Source organism: Euprymna scolopes, chromosome 39, assembly GCF_053919585.1.
Source record: "Euprymna scolopes isolate OS-2025 chromosome 39, ASM5391958v1, whole genome shotgun sequence".
Taxonomy (NCBI): Eukaryota; Metazoa; Mollusca; class Cephalopoda; order Sepiida; family Sepiolidae; genus Euprymna; species Euprymna scolopes.
In genome coordinates this window covers 45,522,982-45,545,394 of record NC_136520.1, presented here as the reverse complement: position 1 = coordinate 45,545,394, position 22,413 = coordinate 45,522,982, and the positions used below count along the sequence as shown (strand labels likewise).

The 22,413-nt window shown below is 38.6% G+C and overlaps 7 non-coding genes and 1 pseudogene across 7 annotated transcripts; 7 read left to right on the top strand and 1 right to left on the bottom strand.

Annotated features, from left to right (window-relative positions):
* Window positions 1-251: 251 nt before the first annotated feature.
* On the bottom strand, window positions 252-370 carry LOC145264100 (5S ribosomal RNA; annotated as a pseudogene).
* A 9,137-nt stretch (window positions 371-9,507) lies between these two features.
* On the top strand, window positions 9,508-9,580 carry Trnaa-ugc (transfer RNA alanine (anticodon UGC)). Its single transcript has one exon. It is a non-coding gene; the product is annotated as a tRNA-Ala (tRNA).
* A 643-nt stretch (window positions 9,581-10,223) lies between these two features.
* On the top strand, window positions 10,224-10,296 carry Trnaa-agc (transfer RNA alanine (anticodon AGC)). Its single transcript has one exon. It is a non-coding gene; the product is annotated as a tRNA-Ala (tRNA).
* Window positions 10,297-11,081: 785 nt separating this feature from the next.
* Trnaa-agc (transfer RNA alanine (anticodon AGC)) lies at window positions 11,082-11,154 on the top strand. Its single transcript has one exon. It is a non-coding gene; the product is annotated as a tRNA-Ala (tRNA).
* Window positions 11,155-12,797: 1,643 nt separating this feature from the next.
* Window positions 12,798-12,870, top strand: Trnaa-agc (transfer RNA alanine (anticodon AGC)). Its single transcript has one exon. It is a non-coding gene; the product is annotated as a tRNA-Ala (tRNA).
* Window positions 12,871-13,512: 642 nt separating this feature from the next.
* Trnaa-agc (transfer RNA alanine (anticodon AGC)) lies at window positions 13,513-13,585 on the top strand. The gene has a single exon. It is a non-coding gene; the product is annotated as a tRNA-Ala (tRNA).
* A 70-nt stretch (window positions 13,586-13,655) lies between these two features.
* Trnaa-ugc (transfer RNA alanine (anticodon UGC)) lies at window positions 13,656-13,728 on the top strand. Its single transcript has one exon. It is a non-coding gene; the product is annotated as a tRNA-Ala (tRNA).
* A 2,215-nt stretch (window positions 13,729-15,943) lies between these two features.
* Trnaa-agc (transfer RNA alanine (anticodon AGC)) lies at window positions 15,944-16,016 on the top strand. Its single transcript has one exon. It is a non-coding gene; the product is annotated as a tRNA-Ala (tRNA).
* Window positions 16,017-22,413: the final 6,397 nt, after the last annotated feature.

Below are 22,413 nucleotides of genomic sequence, written 5' to 3'. Positions count from 1 at the left end.
TCATTATTTTCTTGTGGCGAGCTAGGCTATATACTCCTGGTCCGTTACAACAGCAAGAAAGCAGGAAATATATGAGGATATGTGTGTGTATGTGCAGTCAGCACCAACCCTATTCAGGGTTTAAGTGGCTTCCTCCGAAGGAGGAAGTTTCATGGGAGTATGAAATTCACAAGCGGTCCCTAGTCGCATGTATATCCCCGTTAGGGGAGATGACGACGTTAGGTTTTTGCAAGGAGGTGTCGACGTCCTCCTACATGCAACACCTGGATTTCCCAAATTGGTCACCCATTTTAGTAATGACCAGGCTCAACGTTGCTTAACTTCGGTGATCCGACGGGAACCGGTGTGTCAACGTGATTATGCCGTACTTAGTGTATGTGAGGATATGGAAAAACATTAATAAAATTAAAAAATAAATAGGGATTATAACGAGTTAAAGGCCGTGATAGAGGAGGAGGGTATGTCCCGTCCCCCTTCAGTCACAGCCTATTGTATCTTGCGGTCGTCGCATACTTTCTCTTTCTACTATCTACACTCCCCGTCTTCTTACTAGGTGATGCGGACACAGAAGTTTGTTTCCGCGCGATGACACCCACAACAGTTTATTCAAGAACACATCGAATTTGGGCTGGAGCCTGGAAACCACCGAACTGAGCCTTCTTCTCTTCCCGCGATAGCAATGAACGGTCGCACCTTTTATTTATTTATTTTTTTATTTTTATTTTTTTTTTATTACCTTTGCATGGTTTCATGTTCTCTCGAACTTTCTACAATTTTTTTTTTTTTTTTTTTTTTTTTTTAACATTTTCCTCACATTACTTTACGACTATCAAACTAACCCTGGATAAAGTTTACTGCCATGATTTAGGCTGCATTCCCAAACAACTACACCATCGGATCAGAAATGTAATGGTTGCCTTCGACTCATGCGCCACACGCCGGAAGCCTTTCATCCCTGTTTGAAGACTTCAAAATCAGTTTGGATTTTCTCGCGATTCTCATGAAAACCAATGTTTTAAAATGTACAATAAGTGGCAACACGATTGCTGCTGAAAATTAAAAAAAAAAAAAAAAAAACTAAAAACATAACTGTTTATGAACATGTAGAGAATTTTTGGCGTTTCTACACTATCAGAACGAAATTTTGGAAATAGTAATACTGAACTCCACATGGAAACAATGGTATTTACGCATTCCTCATATTTTAAAGATGATTATAGCTAAAAATTACGAAAATCGATAGGGTAGAAAATTATTAAAGAAAAAAGAAAATAGAATTTGAAGAAAACGATCGTATTTACTTATGTAGGACACGGGAGAGTTCAAAGGGAGGTAGTTTTCCGTTTCGATATAAACAAGATGGCCGCAATTTTCCCCCTGCTAACACGATTAAAGTTGTTTTATGCGCGCGCGTGTGTGTGTGCGTGCGTTTTTCAAAAATAAATTAGTAATATTTAGGTAATTTCGATAGCATAATTTGGAAGCTAACATTGTAATTTATTAGAATTGACAAACAAAAATCAGTAGAAACTATTGTTTTTTTTTAACTTGAAAACTCCATTTATCGACTACAAAATTTCATTCTGACAGTGCAGAAGCGCCGAATTTTTAATTTCCTAATTAAACAAAATTTACTATTAAAAAAAAATAAATACATTACATAACAATTAGTATGTTTCCTCGAGTTTGAAATCCTGCCTTCATCTAAGGGAAGCGACTGAAATCAGCTACTTTAGTAAAATAGAGTAATCTCCCATGATTAAAACGATCAGAACGATCGTTCTCTATCAATGCATTACATTGTGTTTTTGTATTTTAATAATAATAATAATAATAATAATAATAATAATAATAATAATAATAATAATAATAATAATAATAATAATAAAAACGCGATTTTCTTTTTGCAAGTTTTATTTGCAATTTCTGTCCTCAAAAACGAAACATTTACGAGAACAACAACAAAAAAATAAAATAAAAACAACAACAACAACACCAACAACGACAAAACCAAAGGAATTATGTCCGTCGGTAGAGCACTCATTGTCCGGCTTATCTATATGCTTATTTTTGCCTGTTTCTTTTTGCAGATTTTAGTTTAAACTAGCAAGGCTATTCGGCGTTGTCCGGGAGAGTGGTAAGTAATTAATTAAAAAAAAAAAAAAATCAATAATAATAATTTCCAACTGTTACTCACAAGTTAAACGTTAATGTGAAACCATAAACAAATAATCTTACAAAACAAACAGAAAAAAACAACAAAATACGCGAGTTTTACAAATAAATAATAAAAAAAATATGCCATAAGAACTAATTACTTAAATAAACTAACCGCACAAAGCACAACCCCTTCTCCATCTCCTGCATCTTTAAATAATGAATCTGTGTGTTTATAGAGTCATCACCACCACCACCACCACTTCGCAGTCCTTCATAACTGAAAATGACTAGCCAGGGTCTCGGTGCTTTATTCTACGCTGTTGTAGCATTCCACGCTCAACATGGAAAGTTTCCCCATAAGTAGTGCATGGCTCATTACCAGGGTTGTTGCCTTTGGTAACATTTTTGTTCAGACTTGGCCTTTATTTTTTGCCTCTATTTCTGCCTTTTTCGTCGTGAATGCTACTGCGCTAGCAACTTCGGTCTGCTGTTAGCTCTTCCCAATTTTTCGCGTTCAAATTCATTGCTTTATCACATTCTTGTAGCGGAGTTTCTGCTGTTGCGGACCAGGATATAAATACCCTAACTCACTACAAAAGAAAATAATGAAACGAATCGAATGAAGGAAACCAAAACTTAATTGCTGGATAAAATAAACATGTCGTTTATTTTCTGTCAAAAATAAAATGGTTTAGGTGTAACACGTGTTCATTCAGGCGTTGACATCTACATGCATGGAAAAGACATGGATGAAGCCGAGGACGAGAAATGGCCGCCCCGCACGTAGAAAGGAAAATAGAAAGGGAGTGTTTGCCTCAGCAAAACCGTGCGTTCATGATAGCAGTCGTCCACGTGGAAAAGTCTTCAAACCAAGAGCTATGGACGCCGCACTTGCCTGGTTGACGAAACCAGGCAAAAGGGAAGAAAGAGGAAGTTGAATAGTGTTGTGGACTTTTATATCGGGGTGAGTGTTCTGACTGCGCAGGGGAAGTGACGTTTCCCATGTGTGCGTACATGTGCGTGTACGTGTGCGTACATGTGTATACGCTAGCATGTGTGTGTGTATGCACGTAAATGTGAGTGTATATACGTGAACGTGAATATATGTACGTGTCTGTCCGTATGTGCGTGCGTACATGTTGGCGTGTGTATGAGGATGTGTATATGCGTGCGTGTGTGCGCGTATGTGCGTGCGTACATGTGGGTGTGTATATGTGAGGAAAAACATGTTCGAACACTGCCCACCAATTTTTCTGTACCAATTTTCCAATTCTCCATACAATAGGATTTTTGGGATGCGATTATTTTTCAGTCTCGTTACATGTCCCGTCCATCGCAGTTGTGTGGTGACGAGAACGGCTTCTGTGCTGTCCATGTTGACTCTATTAAGTTCTTCAACATTTGGTAAAAGATCTTTACATTTAATTTTCATAATTTTTATTAGGTGGCGCTGTTGTATTGTTTATAGATAAATTCATAACTTATTAAAAAATCCAAGAATATGGGAATATTTTTTGTGTCTATTAAAAGTGAACGAAATTATTTCATTTATTTTTGTATTACCAATTATTAAGTTAAAACCTCCCCTTTCTTTGTCAATAAAATAAAGTTTTGTACGTAAGTATGTTGTCCTGTCTTTTTTATTTTCAGTTATTATAAAAATGAAGTCTGCACGAGTCCTTTCTAATCTCGCACAAAAACACGTGTTCACATCTCAAGCAACTATGTGGAGGCAAGAGTCAACAGACAGTACGGACACCTTACATGCTTTCTATCTCCATGGCCTGGATTGACTCTCTCTCTCTCTCTCTCTCTCTCTCTCTCTCTCTCTCTCTACAACAATAGACTTTCCCTCTCACCAGCCAACAGCGAGAGACGCACACCAAACTGGATTGACTCTCTCTCTCTTTCTCTACAACAATAGACTTTCCTTCTCACCAGTTAACAGCGAGAGACGCACGCCAAAACTAAACACGTGCTGTACCCTTTTCTTTCATTTGTTTCTTCACAAAATAAATTCCAGTTCGTTTAATTCAATTTAACGCGTTGTTCGTTTCTTCCTCAAAACAATTCATTTTTCCTATTTTGTACGACGGGGGGGGATATATATAATATATCCACCACACCACAATAAATTGGGGACCCGACGTGAGATTAACACGCATTTCCTTCTATACCGCCAGTCCCACTACAAATTGGTAAGCCGACGTGAGATGAACATGCATTTCCTTCTATACACAAGTCCACAACAAATTGGTGACCCGAATGTGAGATGAACACGCATTTCCTTCTATACCACCAGTCTACTACAAACTGGTGACACCCGAACGTGAGATGAACACGCATTTCCTTCTATACCACAAGTCCCACTACAAACTGGCGACACCCGAGCGTGAGACGAACACTCATTTCCTTCTATACACAAGTCCGCAACAAACTGGCGACCGACTGATGTGAAACGAACACACATGGTGACTCTACTTTTTTTTTGAATGAATTGTTTTGAGTGAGACGCGCATTTTACTTGATAAACAAAGAAAAAACGAACATTTCAATAAAGAAAAACAAGTGAACTACAATGATGAAACCCCTCGTCCGACTCGGCAAAAACATAAACACGGAGCTGTCGACTTCATACCGAATATAAAGAAAAATTCGAGCTCGACAAACATTTTTCACGGTTTCCTGACATTACCCTGCAACAAACGCGAGGAGCAAAATCACATAGGCCTATACACATTCTCTCCCGCACAGCAGATGCAACAACAAAGTAACAATAACAGGACATCCCTATTAACACATAGGAAGAAGTTGAATCAACAATACGAGTTGAGATACACCACGCACACTGATAAACTCACAAGTGGAAGTTTCGTTGACAGTCGGCAACTGGACACTACCGTTCAACACGAACGAATGTGCAACTAGCGCTCGTACAGACAATGTACACACACTACCGCAGACTCACTTGCAAAGACACCGTCAACTGGACACACCGCGTCAAAATGAACAAAAATTTTCTTTCCAAACGAACAATTCATTTCACTCTCCAAGCAATTCGTTGCCCATGTCAGCACAAAAAAAAAACAAACGAAACAAACAAATGTCAGTCTAAAAAAAGAGTAAACGCCTTTTCCACGTTTAAGTAAATACTTTTTTTTTCACGAAAACGCTCCATTTTTGATGTTTTTTAAATAACCACACCAACACCAAAAAAAAAACAAACATAAAAACAGGCCGACAAAACAGTATATTTAAAAAAACATATACACTGCATATTTTTTCTTTCCTGGGAAGGGGAGTATTGTACGAGCCCTTTCTAATCTTGCACAAAAACACGCGTTCACATCTCAAGCCATTTTTCTTGTCATACATATACGTGCACACAAACATACGCGTGCACGTACACACACATAGATATATTCACGTTTGCGTACATACACTCACATTCACGTGCACACACACACGCTAACATGTACGCACACACACGCGCACACGTACGCACACATGCGCAACGTCAATTGCTCTTTAAAGGAAATCCACACATGCACACAAGACCACCGGAAACAACTATAAAAGCAAGAGACATAAGCTGTTTTCCTCTTTTCAATTCCGCTTCTGACCTGAGAGGTCGACGGACCAACCAGTCCCTTTCGGGGCGTGCGCGCCCGCGACCCTCACGTCACCTGCTACTATGTGGAGGCAAGAGTCAACGGACAAAACGTACAGCTTACACGCTTTCTATCTCCATGCCCTGGATTGACTTTCTCTCTCTCTCTCTCTCTCTCTCTCTCTCTACAACAATAGACTTTCCCTCTCACCAGCTAACAGCGAGAGACACACGCCAAACTGGATTGACTCTCTCTCTCTCTCTCTCTCTCTCTCTCTCTCTCTATCTCTCTACAACAATAGACTTTCCTGCTCACCAGTTAACAGCGAGAGACGCACGCCAAACTAAACACGTGCTGTACCCTTTTCTTTCATTTGTTTCTTCAAGAAATAAATTCCAGTTCGTTTAATTCAATTTAGCACATAGTTCGTCTCTTTCTCAATTAAATTCATTTTTCCTATTTTATACGACTGGGGGATATGTATAATCTATACCACCAGTCCCGCTACAAGTCTCTCTTTCTTGTGTCATGAAAACAAATTTGCATACCGTAAACTGATGTGATTTGTTGGGAAAATTATTTTAAACTAGCGGGGTACCCGGCGTTGCCCGAGTGTTTGTTTCCGGGACGGGGGGGAGTTTTAAAAAATGTTATGGTAGGTAAGTAGGAAGGATCAAACCCGGAGTCATGAGTAAAAGTAGGAAAATAAGTGTGAAAAAAAACAAAAAACATTTGCAACGTTAACAGTTCGGCCACCAAGAAAAGTCCATTCCAGTTGTTTAGGAAAAAAAACAAAAAAAAAAAACGACTACGGTAGGTCGGCGCGAACGTGAAAATATAATGTGAATTGTCCAGCACGATAACCTCTACGCCACAGAGCACTGCAGCTTAGTTTAGTGATCTTAAATAACTTCACATGAAAGAACTACGAAGCCAAACCGGTGTTCTCTTCTCAACTGTTCCTTGTGAACGATCCCCAAACGGTGTTAAGTGGTGGCAGGGGGAGGAGGAATTTATTAGAGAGAAAATATTTTACCACTTCCATTGATCTTAACCGATTTTGGCCGTGACTTCTCAGCAGAAAAAGTATAGAAATCTAAGATTATCAAGGAATTTGAGAAATAATTAGCCTATAACACACCTCAGATATTGTTCTGCCGTTTGTGCATATTATATTTGCATGAAATATCTTGATTTTTAATCCTATTAAGGTCAAAATCCGACGGGAAAAAATGAGTTCATTTTATTTATTTAGAGAAGAGAAGAGAAGATATAGAGAAGAGATAAAAATTCTGAAAATCTCCAACTGTGATAACAAAGTTTTAGAAGGATGTATTCTAATTCCCGTTGAACCTGTACAAGAAACAAGTAGACATTTTGAAAGCCGCAAAATATGGCGTTATGTAAAGCCTGCTAAGTAAGTTTAAGGAACTTTTAGCCACGTACAATCATGGCACATATTTAAAGCAACCACACACACACACACACACACACACACACACACACACACACACACACACACACACACACACACACACACACACACACACACACACACACACACACACACAAACACAAACACACACACAAACAAATATATATAGAGAAATAATAAGGAACAGCCGTATTCTGTGTTCATCAACGTTTCGTCATTATTTCGAGACTTCCTCCCTCCAGAGGAAGTCTCGAAATAAAGACGAAACGTTGATGAACACATAATACGGTTTGTTCGTTTTTATTTCTCTATTTTGTCGGAATACTGTTTCCATATTTCTCATCACACACACACACACACACACACACACAAACACACACACACAAACAAATATATATAGAGAAATAATAAGGAACAGCCGTATTCTGTGTTCATCAACGTTTCGTCATTATTCCGAGACTTCCTCCCTCCAGAGGAAGTCTCGAAATAAAGACGAAACGTTGATGAACACATAATACGGTTTGTTCGTTTTTATTTCTCTATTTTGTCGGAATACTGTTTCCATATTTCTCATCACACACACACACACACACACATATATATATATATATACACACCTATAAATTTGCTTCTCTTTTGTGTGCAAAGAAAAAACAATGTTCTTATATATGGGTCGTAGAATTGCATTCACTAACAAAAGATGTAGCTAATGTGCATATTTTTTTAAACATTCATCTTAATTAATTCCCTATTAGTTTGTTTCGGATTTCTTATGGAATGATCATCTTTAGTCAACTATTACGTGCAATTATATTCATGCAAATATTCTACATGGTTTATACTTGCATAATATTTGCGTAAAAAGTATGCAGTAAACACAAAATTGTTTCCATACATACTTATCTATACGTATATATTTTTGTTTTTCTATCTCTCTCTCTATATATATCGATCTATATATCTATAAAAGTGAACGTGTTTGTGTGTGTATCTGTGTGTCTGTGTGTGTTTCTGTGTACATTTCCCTACGCAATAACTCTGTCAATTCTTAGTCTACCGACTCGAAATTTGATATACAGGTTACTGAGATTTAGGAAAAATCGACCCACAAATTTGGCGATTAAGGGGTAAAAGTTCAACGATTTGACCTTTGAGAACTCTACCAAACTCCTCCAAGAATTTTGTGTCTACGCACTTGACATTTTAGATATAGGCTCCTTGGACATGGATCTAACTTAATAACTTGATTTTAGTCCAATACAATAAAGTTTAAGGGACATAATAGGGGTCAAAGTTAAAAAAAATTGACCTCTGCAGTCTCTTCCAAATTACTCAGACAATTTCTGGTCTAAATATTTGAAATTTTACATAAATGGTATTCAGAGGTAAGGCAAGCTTTTTCATCAATTTTGGGTCGAAACTCTTTAGTTACCAATATATAAATGCATGTATGTATGTCTGTTTGCATGTCTGCCTTAAACTTTCAATAGAGGTGACGAATTTTACCAAAATCAGTATCGTTATAAAGGTGGATCTTTCATACGACAAATATAAAAAAATTGGCTAAAAACATCAATAGCTTCCCCTTCAACAAGCCACTTTTCTACGGGGGGAGGGGACACTTTTTCCGCGGATATTTTTTAAAGTAATCCTCTTCTTTAGATTGTCTAGCCTTAATTTTCAAAAATGTCGCTACCGGTTTGGCGGTGGTCGTAACAGCATAAACGTTAGGTTTTATCACGTTCTTTTCCTCCTTTCCGGTACGGGTTCGAGCCTGCCTTCCTACTACCACTTTTTTTTTTTCTAAACATACACATCCAAACACCGGGGCAACCCCGGGATAAAATGCTAGTATATATATATATATATATATATATATATATATATATATATATATATATATATAAAAGTGAACGTGTCTGTGTGTGTGTGTGTGTCTGTCTGTCTGTGTATCTGTGTACATTTCCCTACGCTATAACTCTGTCAATTTTCAGTCTATTTGATATACGTGGTACTGAGATTGGGAAAATCGATGTGATCGCTTTTTGGCCAGAAATTAGGCAATTAAGGGGTAAAAATGTAACGATTTGTCCTTTGAGAGCTCTACCAAATTCCTCATACAATTTCGGGTCTCCGCACTTGAAATTTCAGATATACGTTGCTTGGACAATGAACTAACACAATAACTGGATTAAGGCAACAAACAACAAATTTTAAGGGGGGATATTAGGGGCAAAATTTCATAGAACATGTGAGTATAGATTTTTTCTACATTAAATGTTCTGAAAGAAAGCCGCACATGGAAAATTAGCTCAATTGGTAGAGCGCTCGCTTTGCATGCGAGAGGTACCGGGATCGATCCCCGGATTGTCCAAAATTCCTTTTCACAGAAAATGTGAGTATAGATGTTTTCTACATTAAATGTTCTAACTGAAGCTGAACATAGGGAATTAGCTCAATTGGTAGAGCGCTCGCTTTGCATGCGAGAGGTACCTGGATCGATGGCCAGATTCTCCAACATTTCTTTTTAATAGAAAATGTGAGTATAGATTGTTTGTACATTAAATGCACTGAATGAAGCTGAACATGGGGAATTAGCTCAATTGGTAGAGCGCTCGCTTAGCATGCTTAAGGTACCGGGATCGATGCCACGATTGTCCAACATTCCATTTCATAGAAAATGTGAGTATAGATGTTTTCTACATTAAATGTTCTAAATAAAGCCGCATATGGGGAATTAGCTCTATTGGAAGAGCGCTCGCTTAGCATGCGAGAGGTAACGGGATCGATGCCCGGATTCTCCAATATTACTTTTCATAGAAAATGTGAGTATAGATTGTTTGTACATTAAATGTTCGAAATGAAGCTGAAAATGGGGAATTAGCTCAATTGGTAGAGCGCTCTCTTTGCATGTGAGAGGTACCGGGATCGATGCCCGGATTCTCCAATATTACTTTTCATAGAAAATGTGAGTATAGATTGTTTGTACATTAAATGTTCTAAATGAAGCTGAAAATGGGGAATTAGCTCAATTGGTAGAGCGCTCGCTTAGCATGCGAGAGGTACCGGGATCAATGCCCGGATTCTCCAATATTACTTTTCATAGAAAATGTGAGTATAGATTGTTTGTACATTAAATGTTCTAAATGAAGCTGAAAATGGGGAATAAGCTCAATTAGTAGAGCGCTCGCTTTGCATGCGTTCGGTACCGGGATCGATGCCCGGATTCTCCAATATTACTTTTCATAGAAAATGTGAGTATAGATTGTTTGTACATTATATGTTCTAAATGATGCTGAAAATGGGGAATTAGCTCAATTGGTAGAGCGCTCTCTTTGCATGCGAGAGGTACCGGGATCGATGCCCGGATTCTCCAATATAAATTTTCATAGAAAATGTGAGTATAGATTGTTTGTACATGAAATTTATAAAAATAAGCTGAAAATGGGGAATTAGCTCAATTGGTAGAGCGCTCGCTTAGCATGCTTAAGGTACCGGGATCGATGCCACGATTGTCCAACATTCCATTTCATAGAAAATGTGAGTATAGATGTTTTCTACATTAAATGTTCTAAATAAAGCCGCATATGGGGAATTAGCTCTATTGGAAGAGCGCTCGCTTAGCATGCGAGAGGTAACGGGATCGATGCCCGGATTCTCCAATATTACTTTTCATAGAAAATGTGAGTATAGATTGTTTGTACATTAAATGTTCTAAATGAAGCTGAAAATGGGGAATTAGCTCAATTGGTAGAGCGCTCTCTTTGCATGTGAGAGGTACCGGGATCGATGCCCGGATTCTCCAATATTACTTTTCATAGAAAATGTGAGTATAGATTGTTTGTACATTAAATGTTCTAAATGAAGCTGAAAATGGGGAATTAGCTCAATTGGTAGAGCGCTCGCTTAGCATGCGAGAGGTACCGGGATCGATGCCCGGATTCTCCAATATTACTTTTCATAGAAAATGTGAGTATAGATTGTTTGTACATTAAATGTTCTAAATGAAGTGGAACGTGGGAAATTAGCTCAATTGGTAGAGCGCTCGCTTAGCATACGAGAGGTACCGGGATCGATGCCCGGATTCTCCAATATTACTTTTCATAGAAAATGTGAGTATAGATTGTTTGTACATTAAATGTTCTAAACGAACCTGAAAATGGGGAATCAGCTCAATTGGTAGAGCGCTCGCTTTGCATGCGAAAGGTACCGGGATCGATGCCCGGATTCTCCAATATTACTTTTCATAGAAAATGTGAGTATATATTGTTTGTACATTAAATGTTCTACATTAAGCTGAAAATGGGAAATAAGCTCAATTGGTAGAGCGCACGCTTAGCATTCGAGAGGTACCGGGATTGATGCCCTGATTCTCCAATATTACTTTTCATAGAAAATGTGAGTATAGATTGTTTGTACATTAAATGTTCGAAATGAAGCTGAAAATGGGGAATTAGCTCAATGGGTACAGCGCTCGCTTAGCATCCGCGAGGTACCGGGATCGATTCCCGGATTCTCCAATATTACTTTTCATAGAAAATGTGAGTATGGATTGTTTGTACATTAAATGTTTTAAATGAAGCTGAAAATGGGGAATTAGCTCAATTGGTAGGGCGCTCTCTTTGCATGCGTGAGGTACCGGGATCGATGCCCGGATTCTCCAATATTACTTTTCATAGAAAATGTGAGTATAGATTGTTTGTACATTAAATGTTCTAAATGAAGCTGACAATGGGGAATTAGCTCAATTAGTGGAGCGCTCGCTTAGCATGCGTGAGGTACCGGGATTAATGCCCGGATTCTCCAATATTACTTTTCATAGAAAATGTGAGTATAGATTGTTTGTACATTAAATGTTCTAAATGAAGTAGAACATGGGGAATAAGTTCAATTGGTAGAGCGCTCGCTTAGCATGCGAGAGGTACCGGGATCGATGCCCGGATTCTCCAATATTACTTTTCATAGAAAATGTGAGTATAGATTTTGTGTACATTAAATGTTCTAAATGAAGCTGTAAATGGGGACTTAGTTCAATTGGTAGAGCGCTCGCTTAGCATGCGTGAGGTACTGGGATCGATGCTCGGATTCTCCAATATTACTTTTCATAGAAAATGTGAGTATAGATTGTTTGTACATTAAATATTCTAAATTAAGCTGAAAATGGAAAATAAGCTCAGTTGGTAGAGCGCTCGCTTTGCATGCGAGAGGTACCGGGATCGATGCCCGGATTCTCCAATATTACTTTTCATAGAAAATGTGAGTATAGATTGTTTGTACATTAAATGTGATAAATGAAGCTGAAAATGGGGAATAAGTTCAATTGGTAGAGCGCTCGCTTAGCATGCGAGAGATAACGGGATCGATGCCCGGATTCTCCAATATTACTTTTCATAGAAAATGTGAGTATAGATTGTTTGTACATTAAATGTTCTAAATGAAGCTGAAAATGGGGAATTAGCTCAATTGGTAGAGCGCTCTCTTTGCATGTGAGAGGTACCGGGATCGATGCCCGGATTCTCCAATATTACTTTTCATAGAAAATGTGAGTATAGATTGTTTGTACATTAAATGTTCTAAATGAAGCTGAAAATGGGGAATTAGCTCAATTGGTAGAGCGCTCGCTTAGCATGCGAGAGGTACCGGGATCGATGCCCGGATTCTCCAATATTACTTTTCATAGACAATGTGAGTATAGATTGTTTGTACATTAAATGTTCTAAATGAAGCTGAAAATGGGGAATAAGCTCAATTGGTAGAGCGCTCTCTTTGCATGCGAGAGGTACCGGGATCGATGCCCGGATTCTCCAATATTACTTTTCATAGAAAATGTGAGTATACATTGTTTGTACATTAAATGTTCTAAATGAAGCTGTAAATGGGGAATTAGCTCAATTAGTAGAGCGCTCGCTTAGCATACGAGAGGTACCGGGATCGATGCCCGGATTCTCCAATATTACTTTTCATAGAAAATGTGAGTATAGATTGTTTGTACATTAAATGGTCTAAATGAAGCTGAAAATGGGGAATAAGCTCAATTGGCAGAGCGCTCGCTTAGCATGCGAGAGGTACCGGGATTGATGCCCGGATTCTCCAATATTACTTTTCATAGAAAATGTGAGTATAGATTGTTTGTACATTAAATGTTCTAAATGAAGCTACAAATGGGGAATAAGCACAATTAATAGAGCACTCGCTTAGCATGCGAGAGGTACCGGGATCGATGCCCGGATTCTCCAATATTACTTTTCATAGAAAATGTGAGTATAGATTGTTTGTACATTAAATGTTCTAAAGGAAGTGGAACGTGGGAAATTAGCTCAATTGGTAGAGCGCTCGCTTAGCATGCGAGAGGTACCGGGATCGATGCCCGGATTCTCCAATATTACTTTTCATAGAAAATGTGAGTATAGATTGTTTGTACATTAAATGTTCTAAACGAACCTGAAAATGGGGAATCAGCTCAATTGGTAGAGCGCTCGCTTTGCATGCGAGAGGTACCGGGATCGATGCCCGGATTCTCCAATATTACTTTTCATAGAAAATGTGAGTATAGATTGTTTGTACATTAAATGTTCTACATTAAGCTGAAAATGGGAAATAAGCTCAATTGGTAGAGCGCACGCTTAGCATTCGAGAGGTACCGGGATTGATGCCCTGATTCTCCAATATTACTTTTCATAGAAAATGTGAGTATAGATTGTTTGTACATTAAATGTTTCAAATGAAGCTGAAAATTGGGAATTAGCTCAATTGGTAGAGCGCTCTCTGAGCATGCGAGAGGTAACGAGATCGATTCCCGGATTCTCCAATATTACTTTTCATAGAAAATGTGAGTATGGATTGTTTGTACATTAAATGTTTTAAATGAAGCTGAAAATGGGGAATTAGCTCAATTGGTAGGGCGCTCTCTTTGCATGCGAGAGGTACCGGGATCGATGCCCGGATTCTCCAATATTACTTTTCATAGAAAATGTGAGTATAGATTGTTTGTACATTAAATGTTCTAAATGAAGCTGACAATGGGGAATTAGCTCAATTAGTGGAGCGCTATCTTAGCATGCGTGAGGTACCGGGATCGATTCCCGGATTCTCCAATATTACTTTTCATAGAAAATGTGAGTATAGATTGTTTGTACATTAAATGTTCTAAATGAAGTAGAACATGGGGAATTAGTTCAATTGGTAGAGCGCTCGCTTAGCATGCGAGAGGTAACGGGATCGATGCCCGGATTCTCCAATATTACTTTTCATAGAAAATGTGAGTATAGATTTTGTGTACATTAAATGTTCTAAATGAAGCTGAAAATGGGGAATTAGTTCAATTGGTAGAGCGCTCGCTTAGCATGCGTGAGGTACTGGGATCGATGCTCGGATTCTCCAATATTACTTTTCATAGAAAATGTGAGTATAGATTGTTTGTACATTAAATATTCTAAATTAAGCTGAAAATGGAAAATAAGCTCAATTGGTAGAGCGCTCGCTTTGCATGCGAGAGGTACCGGGATCGATGCCCGGATTCTCCAATATTACTTTTCATAGAAAATGTGAGTATAGATTGTTTGTAATTTACATGTTCGAAATGAAGCTGAAAATGGGGAATTAGCTCAATAGGTTGAGCGCTCACTTAGTATGCGAGAGGTACCGGGATCGATGCCCGGATTCTCCAATATTACTTTTCATAGAAAATGTGAGTATGGATTATTTGTAAATTAAATGTTTTAAATGAAGCTGAAAATGGTGAATTAGCTCAATTGGTAGAGCGCTCGCTTAGCATGCGAGAGGTAACGGGATCGATGCCAGGATTCTCCAATATTACTTTTCATAGAAAATGTGAGTATAGATTGTTTGTACATTAAATGTTCTAAATGAAGCTGAAAATGGGGAATTAGCCCAATTGGTAGAGCGCTCGCTTTGCTATCGAGAGGTACCGGGATCGATGGCGTGATTCTCCAATATTACTTTTAATAGACAATGTGAGTATAGATTGTTTGTACATTAAATTTTCCAAAATAAGCTGAAAATAGGGAATTAGCCCAATTGGTAGAGCGCTCGCTTAGCATGCGAGAGGTACCGGGATCGATGCCCGGATTCTCCAATATTACTTTTCATAGAAAATGTGAGTATAGATTGTTTGTACATTAAATGTTATAAATGGAGCTGAAAATGGGGACTTAGCTCAATTAGTAGAGCGCTCGCTTTGCATGCGAGAGGTACCGGGATCGATGCCCGGATTCTCCAATATTACTGCTCATAGAAAATGTGAGTATAGATTGTTTGTACATTAAATGTTCTAAATGAAGCTGAAAATGGGGAATTAGCTCAATTGGTAGAGCGCTCTCTTTGCATGCGAGAGGTACCGGGATCGATGCCCGGATTCTCCAATATTACTTTTCATAGAAAATGTGAGTATAGATTGTTTGTACATTAAATGTTCTAAATGATGCTGAAAATGGGGAATTAGCTCAATTGGTAGAGCGCTCTCTGAGCATGCGAGAGGTACCGGGATCGATGCCCGGATTCTCCAATATTACTTTTCATAGAAAATGTGAGTATGGATTGTTTGTACATTAAATGTTTCAAATGAAGCTGAAAATGGGGAATTAGCTCAATTGGTAGAGCGCTCTCTGAGCATGCGAGAGGTAACGGGATCGATGCCCGGATTCTCCAATATTACTTTTCATAGAAAATGTGAGTATGGATTGTTTGTACATTAAATGTTTCAAATGAAGCTGAAAATGGGGAATTAGCTCAATTGGTAGAGCGCTCGCTTAGCATGCGGGAGGTACCGGGATCGATGCCCGGATTCTCCAATATTACTTTTCATAGAAAATGTGAGTATAGATTGTTTGTACATTAAATGTTCTAAATGATGCTGAAAATGGGGAATTAGCTCAATTGGTAGAGCGCTCTCTGAGCATGCGAGAGGTACCGGGATCGATGCCCGGATTCTCCAATATTACTTTTCATAGAAAATGTGAGTATGGATTGTTTGTACATTAAATGTTTCAAATGATGCTGAAAATGGGGAATTAGCTCAATTGGTAGAGCGCTCTCTGAGCATGCGAGAGGTACCGGGATCGATGCCCGGATTCTCCAATATTACTTTTCATAGAAAATGTGAGTATAGATTGTTTGTACATTAAATGTTCTAAATGAAGCTGAAAATGGGGAATTAGCTCAATGGGTACAGCGCTCGCTTAGCATGCTGGAGGTACCGGGATCGATTCCCGGATTCTCCAATATTACTTGTCATAGAAACTGTGAGTATGGATTGTTTGTGTATTAAATGTTATAAATGGAGCTGAAAATGGGGACTTAGCTCAATTAGTAGAGCGCTCGCTTTGCATGCGAGAGGTACCGGGATCGATGCCCGGATTCTCCAATATTACTGCTCATAGAAAATGTGAGTATAGATTGTTTGTACATTAAATGTTCTAAATGAAGCTGAAAATGGGGAATTAGCTCAATTGGTAGAGCGCTCTCTTTGCATGCGAGAGGTACCGGGATCGATGCCCGGATTCTCCAATATTACTTTTCATAGAAAATGTGAGTATAGATTGTTTGTACATTAAATGTTCTAAATGATGCTGAAAATGGGGAATTAGCTCAATTGGTAGAGCGCTCTCTGAGCATGCGAGAGGTACCGGGATCGATGCCCGGATTCTCCAATATTACTTTTCATAGAAAATGTGAGTATGGATTGTTTGTACATTAAATGTTTCAAATGAAGCTGAAAATGGGGAATTAGTTCAATTGGTACAGCGCTCGCTTAGCATGCGGGAGGTACCGGGATCGATGCCCGGATTCTCCAATATTACTTTTCATAGAAAATGTGAGTATGGATTGTTTGTACATTAAATGTTTCAAATGAAGCTGAAAATGGGGAATTAGTTCAATTGGTACAGCGCTCTCTGAGCATGCGGGAGATACCGGGATCGATTCCCGGATTCTCCGATATTACTTTTCATAGAAAATGTGAGTATAGATTGTTTGTACATTAAATGTTTCAAATGAAGCTGAAAATGGGAAATTAGCTCAATTGGTAGAGCGCTCTCTGAGCATGCGAGAGGTAACGGGATCGATGCCCGGATTCTCCAATATTACTTTTCATAGAAAATGTGAGTATAGATTGTTTGTACATTAAATGTTCTAAATGAAGTAGAACATAGGGAATTAGTTCAATTGGTACAGCGCTCGCTTAGCATGCGGGAGGTACCGGGATCGATTCCCGGATTCTCCAATATTACTTTTCATAGAAAATGTGAGTATGGATTGTTTGTACATTAAATGTTTCAAATGAAGCTGAAAATGGGGAATTAGCTCAATTGGTAGAGCGCTCTCTGAGCATGCGAGAGGTAACGGGATCGATGCCCGGATTCTCCACTATTACTTTTCATAGAAAATGTGAGTATAGATTGTTTGTACATTAAATGTTCTAAATGAAGTAGAACATGGGGAATTAGTTCAATTGGTACAGCGCTCGCTTAGCATGCGGGAGGTACCGGGATCGATTCCCGGATTCTCCAATATTACTTTTCATAGAAAATGTGAGTATAGATTGTTTGTACATTAAATGTTTCAAATGAAGCTGAAAATGGGGAATTAGCTCAATTGGTAGAGCGCTCTCTGAGCATGCGAGAGGTAACGGGATCGATGCCCGGATTCTCCAATATTACTTTTCATAGAAAATGTGAGTATAGATTGTTTGTACATTAAATGTTCTAAATGAAGTAGAACATAGGGAATTAGTTCAATTGGTACAGCGCTCGCTTAGCATGCGGGAGGTACCGGGATCGATTCCCGGATTCTCCAATATTACTTTTCATAGAAAATGTGAGTATGGATTGTTTGTACATTAAATGTTTCAAATGAAGCTGAAAATGGGGAATTAGCTCAATTGGTAGAGCGCTCTCTGAGCATGCGAGAGGTAACGGGATCGATTCCCGGATTCTCCAATATTACTTTTCATAGAAAATGTGAGTATAGATTGTTTGTACATTCAATGTTTCAAATGAAGCTGAAAATGGGGAATTAGCTCAATTGGTAGAGCGCTCTCTGAGCATGCGAGAGGTAACGGGATCGATGCCCGGATTCTCCACTATTACTTTTCATAGAAAATGTGAGTATGGATTGTTTGTACATTAAATGTTTCAAATGAAGCTGAAAATGGGGAATTAGCTCAATTGGTAGAGCGCTCTCTGAGCATGCGAGAGGTAACGGGATCGATGCCCGGATTCTCCACTATTACTTTTCATAGAAAATGTGAGTATAGATTGTTTGTACATTAAATGTTCTAAATGAAGTAGAACATAGGGAATTAGTTCAATTGGTACAGCGCTCGCTTAGCATGCGGGAGGTACCGGGATCGATTCCCGGATTCTCCAATATTACTTTTCATAGAAAATGTGAGTATGGATTGTTTGTACATTAAATGTTTCAAATGAAGCTGAAAATGGGGAATTAGCTCAATTGGTAGAGCGCTCTCTGAGCATGCGAGAGGTAACAGGATCGATGCCCGGATTCTCCAATATTACTTTTCATAGAAAATGTGAGTATAGATTGTTTGTACATTAAATGTTTCAAATGAAGCTGAAAATGGGGAATTAGCTCAATTGTGAGAGCGCTCTCTGAGCATACGAGAGGTACCGGGATCGATGCCCGGATTCTCCAATATTACTTTTCATAGAAAATGTGAGTATAGATTGTTTGTACATTAAATGTTCTAAATGAAGTAGAACATGGGGAATTAGTTCAATTGGTACAGCGCTCGCTTAGCATGCGGGAGGTACCGGGATCGATTCCCGGATTCTCCAATATTACTTTTCATAGAAAATGTTAGTATGGATTGTTTGTACATTAAATGTTTCAAATGAAGCTGAAAATGGGGAATTAGCTCAATTGGTAGAGCGCTCTCTGAGCATGCGAGAGGTAACAGGATCGATGCCCGGATTCTCCAATATTACTTTTCATAGAAAATGTGAGTATGGATTGTTTGTACATTAAATGTTTCAAATGAAGCTGAAAATGGGGAATTAGCTCAATTGGTAGAGCGCTCTCTGAGCATGCGAGAGGTAACGGGATCGATGCCCGGATTCTCCAATATTACTTTTCATTGAAAATGTGAGTATAGATTGTTTGTACATTAAATGTTTCAAATGAAGCTGAAAATGGGGAATTAGATCAATTGGTAGAGCGCTCTCTGAGCATGCGAGAGGTACCGGGATCGATGCCCGGATTCTCCAATATTACTTTTCATAGAAAATGTGAGTATGGATTGTTTGTACATTAAATGTTTCAAATGAAGCTGAAAATGGGGAATTAGCTCAATTGTGAGAGCGCTCTCTGAGCATACGAGAGGTAACGGGATCGATGCCCGGATTCTCCAATATTACTTTTCATAGAAAATGTGAGTATGGATTGTTTGTACATTAAATGTTTCAAATGAAGCTGAAAATAGGGAATTAGCTCAATTGGTAGAGCGCTCTCTGAGCATGCGATAGGTAACGGGATCGATTCCCGGATTCTCCAATATTACTTTTCATAGAAAATGTGAGTATGGATTGTTTGTACATTAAATGTTTCAAATGAAGCTGAAAATGGGGAATTAGCTCAATTGTGAGAGCGCTCTCTGAGCATACGAGAGGTAACGGGATCGATGCCCGGATTCTCCAATATTACTTTTCATAGAAAATGTTAATATGGATTGTTTGTACATTAAATGTTTCAAATGAAGCTGAAAATGGGGAATTAGCTCAATTGGTAGAGCGCTCTCTGAGCATGCGAGAGGTAACGGGATCGATCCCGGATTCTCCAATATTACTTTTCATAGAAAATGTGAGTATGGATTGTTTGTACATTAAATGTTTCAAATGAAGCTGAAAATGGGGAATTAGCTCAATTGTGAGAGCGCTCTCTGAGCATGCGAGAGGTAACGGGATCGATGCCCGGATTCTCCAATATTACTTTTCATAGAAAATGTGAGTATGGATTGTTTGTACATTAAATGTTTCAAATGAAGCTGAAAATGGGGAATTAGCTCAATTGTGAGAGCGCTCTCTGAGCATACGAGAGGTAACGGGATCGATGCCCGGATTCTCCAATATTACTTTTCATAGAAAATGTTAGTATGGATTGTTTGTACATTAAATGTTTCAAATGAAGCTGAAAATTGGGAATTAGCTCAATTGGTAGAGCGCTCTCTGAGCATGCGAGAGGTAACGGGATCGATTCCCGGATTCTCCAATATTACTTTTCATAGAAAATGTGAGTATGGATTGTTTGTACATTAAATGTTTCAAATGAAGCTGAAAATGGGGAATTAGCTTAATTGTGAGAGCGCTCTCTGACAATGCGAGAGGTAACGGGATCGATGCCCGGATTCTCCAATATTACTTTTCATAGAAAATGTGAGTATGGATTGTTTGTACATTAAATGTTTCAAATGAAGCTGAAAATGGGGAATTAGCTCAATTCGTAGAGCGCTCTCTGACAATGCGAGAGGTAACTGGATCGATTCCCGGATTCTCCAATATTACTTTTCATAGAAAATGTGAGTATGGATTGTTTGTACATTAAATGTTTCAAATGAAGCTGAAAATGGGGAATTAGCTCAATTGTGAGAGCGCTCTCTGAGCATGCGAGAGGTAACGGGATCGATGCCCGGATTCTCCAATATTACTTTTCATAGAAAATGTTAGTATGGATTGTTTGTACATTAAATGTTTCAAATGAAGCTGAAAATGGGGAATTAGCTCAATTGTGAGAGCGCTCTCTGAGCATGCGAGAGGTAACAGGATCGATGCCCGGATTCTCCAATATTACTTTTCATAGAAAATGTTAGTATGGATTGTTTGTACATTAAATGTTTCAAATGAAGCTGAAAATGGGGAATTAGCTCAATTGTGAGAGCGCTCTCTGAGCATACGAGAGGTAACGGGATCGATGCCCGGATTCTCCAATATTACTTTTCATAGAAAATGTGAGTATGGATTGTTTGTACATTAAATGTTTCAAATGAAGCTGAAAATGGGGAATTAGCTCAATTGGTAGAGCGCTCTCTGAGCATGCGAGAGGTAACGGGATCGATTCCCGGATTCTCCAATATTACTTTTCATAGAAAATGTGAGTATGGATTGTTTGTACATTAAATGTTTCAAATGAAGCTGAAAATGGGGAATTAGCTCAATTGGTAGAGCGCTCTCTGAGCATGCGAGAGGTAACGGGATCGATGCCCGGATTCTCCACTATTACTTTTCATAGAAAATGTGAGTATAGATTGTTTGTACATTAAATGTTCTAAATGAAGTAGAACATGGGGAATTAGTTCAATTGCTACAGCGCTCGCTTAGCATGCGGGAGGTACAGGGATCGATTCCCGGATTCTCCAATATTACTTTTCATAGAAAATGTGAGTATGGATTGTTTGTACATTAAATGTTTCAAATGAAGCTGAAAATGGGGAATTAGCTCAATTGGTAGAGCGCTCTCTGAGCATGCGAGAGGTAACAGGATCGATGCCCGGATTCTCCAATATTACTTTTCATAGAAAATGTGAGTATAGATTGTTTGTACATTAAATGTTCTAAATGAAGTAGAACATGGGGAATTAGTTCAATTGGTACAGCGCTCGCTTAGCATGCGGGAGGTACCGGGATCGATTCCCGGATTCTCCAATATTACTTTTCATAGAAAATGTGAGTATGGATTGTTTGTACATTAAATGTTTCAAATGAAGCTGAAAATGAGGAATTAGCTCAATTGGTGGAGCGCTCTCTGAGCATGCGAGAGGTAACGGGATCGATGCCCGGATTCTCCACTATTACTTTTCATAGAAAATGTGAGTATAGATTGTTTGTACATTAAATGTTCTAAATGAAGTAGAACATAGGGAATAAGTTCAATTGGTACAGCGCTCGCTTAGCATGCGGGAGGTACCGGGATCGATTCCCGGATTCTCCAATATTACTTTTCATAGAAAATGTGAGTATGGATTGTTTGTACATTAAATGTTTCAAATGAAGCTGAAAATGGGGAATTAGCTCAATTGGTAGAGCGCTCTCTGAGCATGCGAGAGGTAACGGGATCGATTCCCGGATTCTCCAATATTACTTTTCATAGAAAATGTGAGTATGGATTGTTTGTACATTAAATGTTTCAAATGAAGCTGAAAATGGGGAATTAGCTCAATTGGTAGAGCGCTCTCTGAGC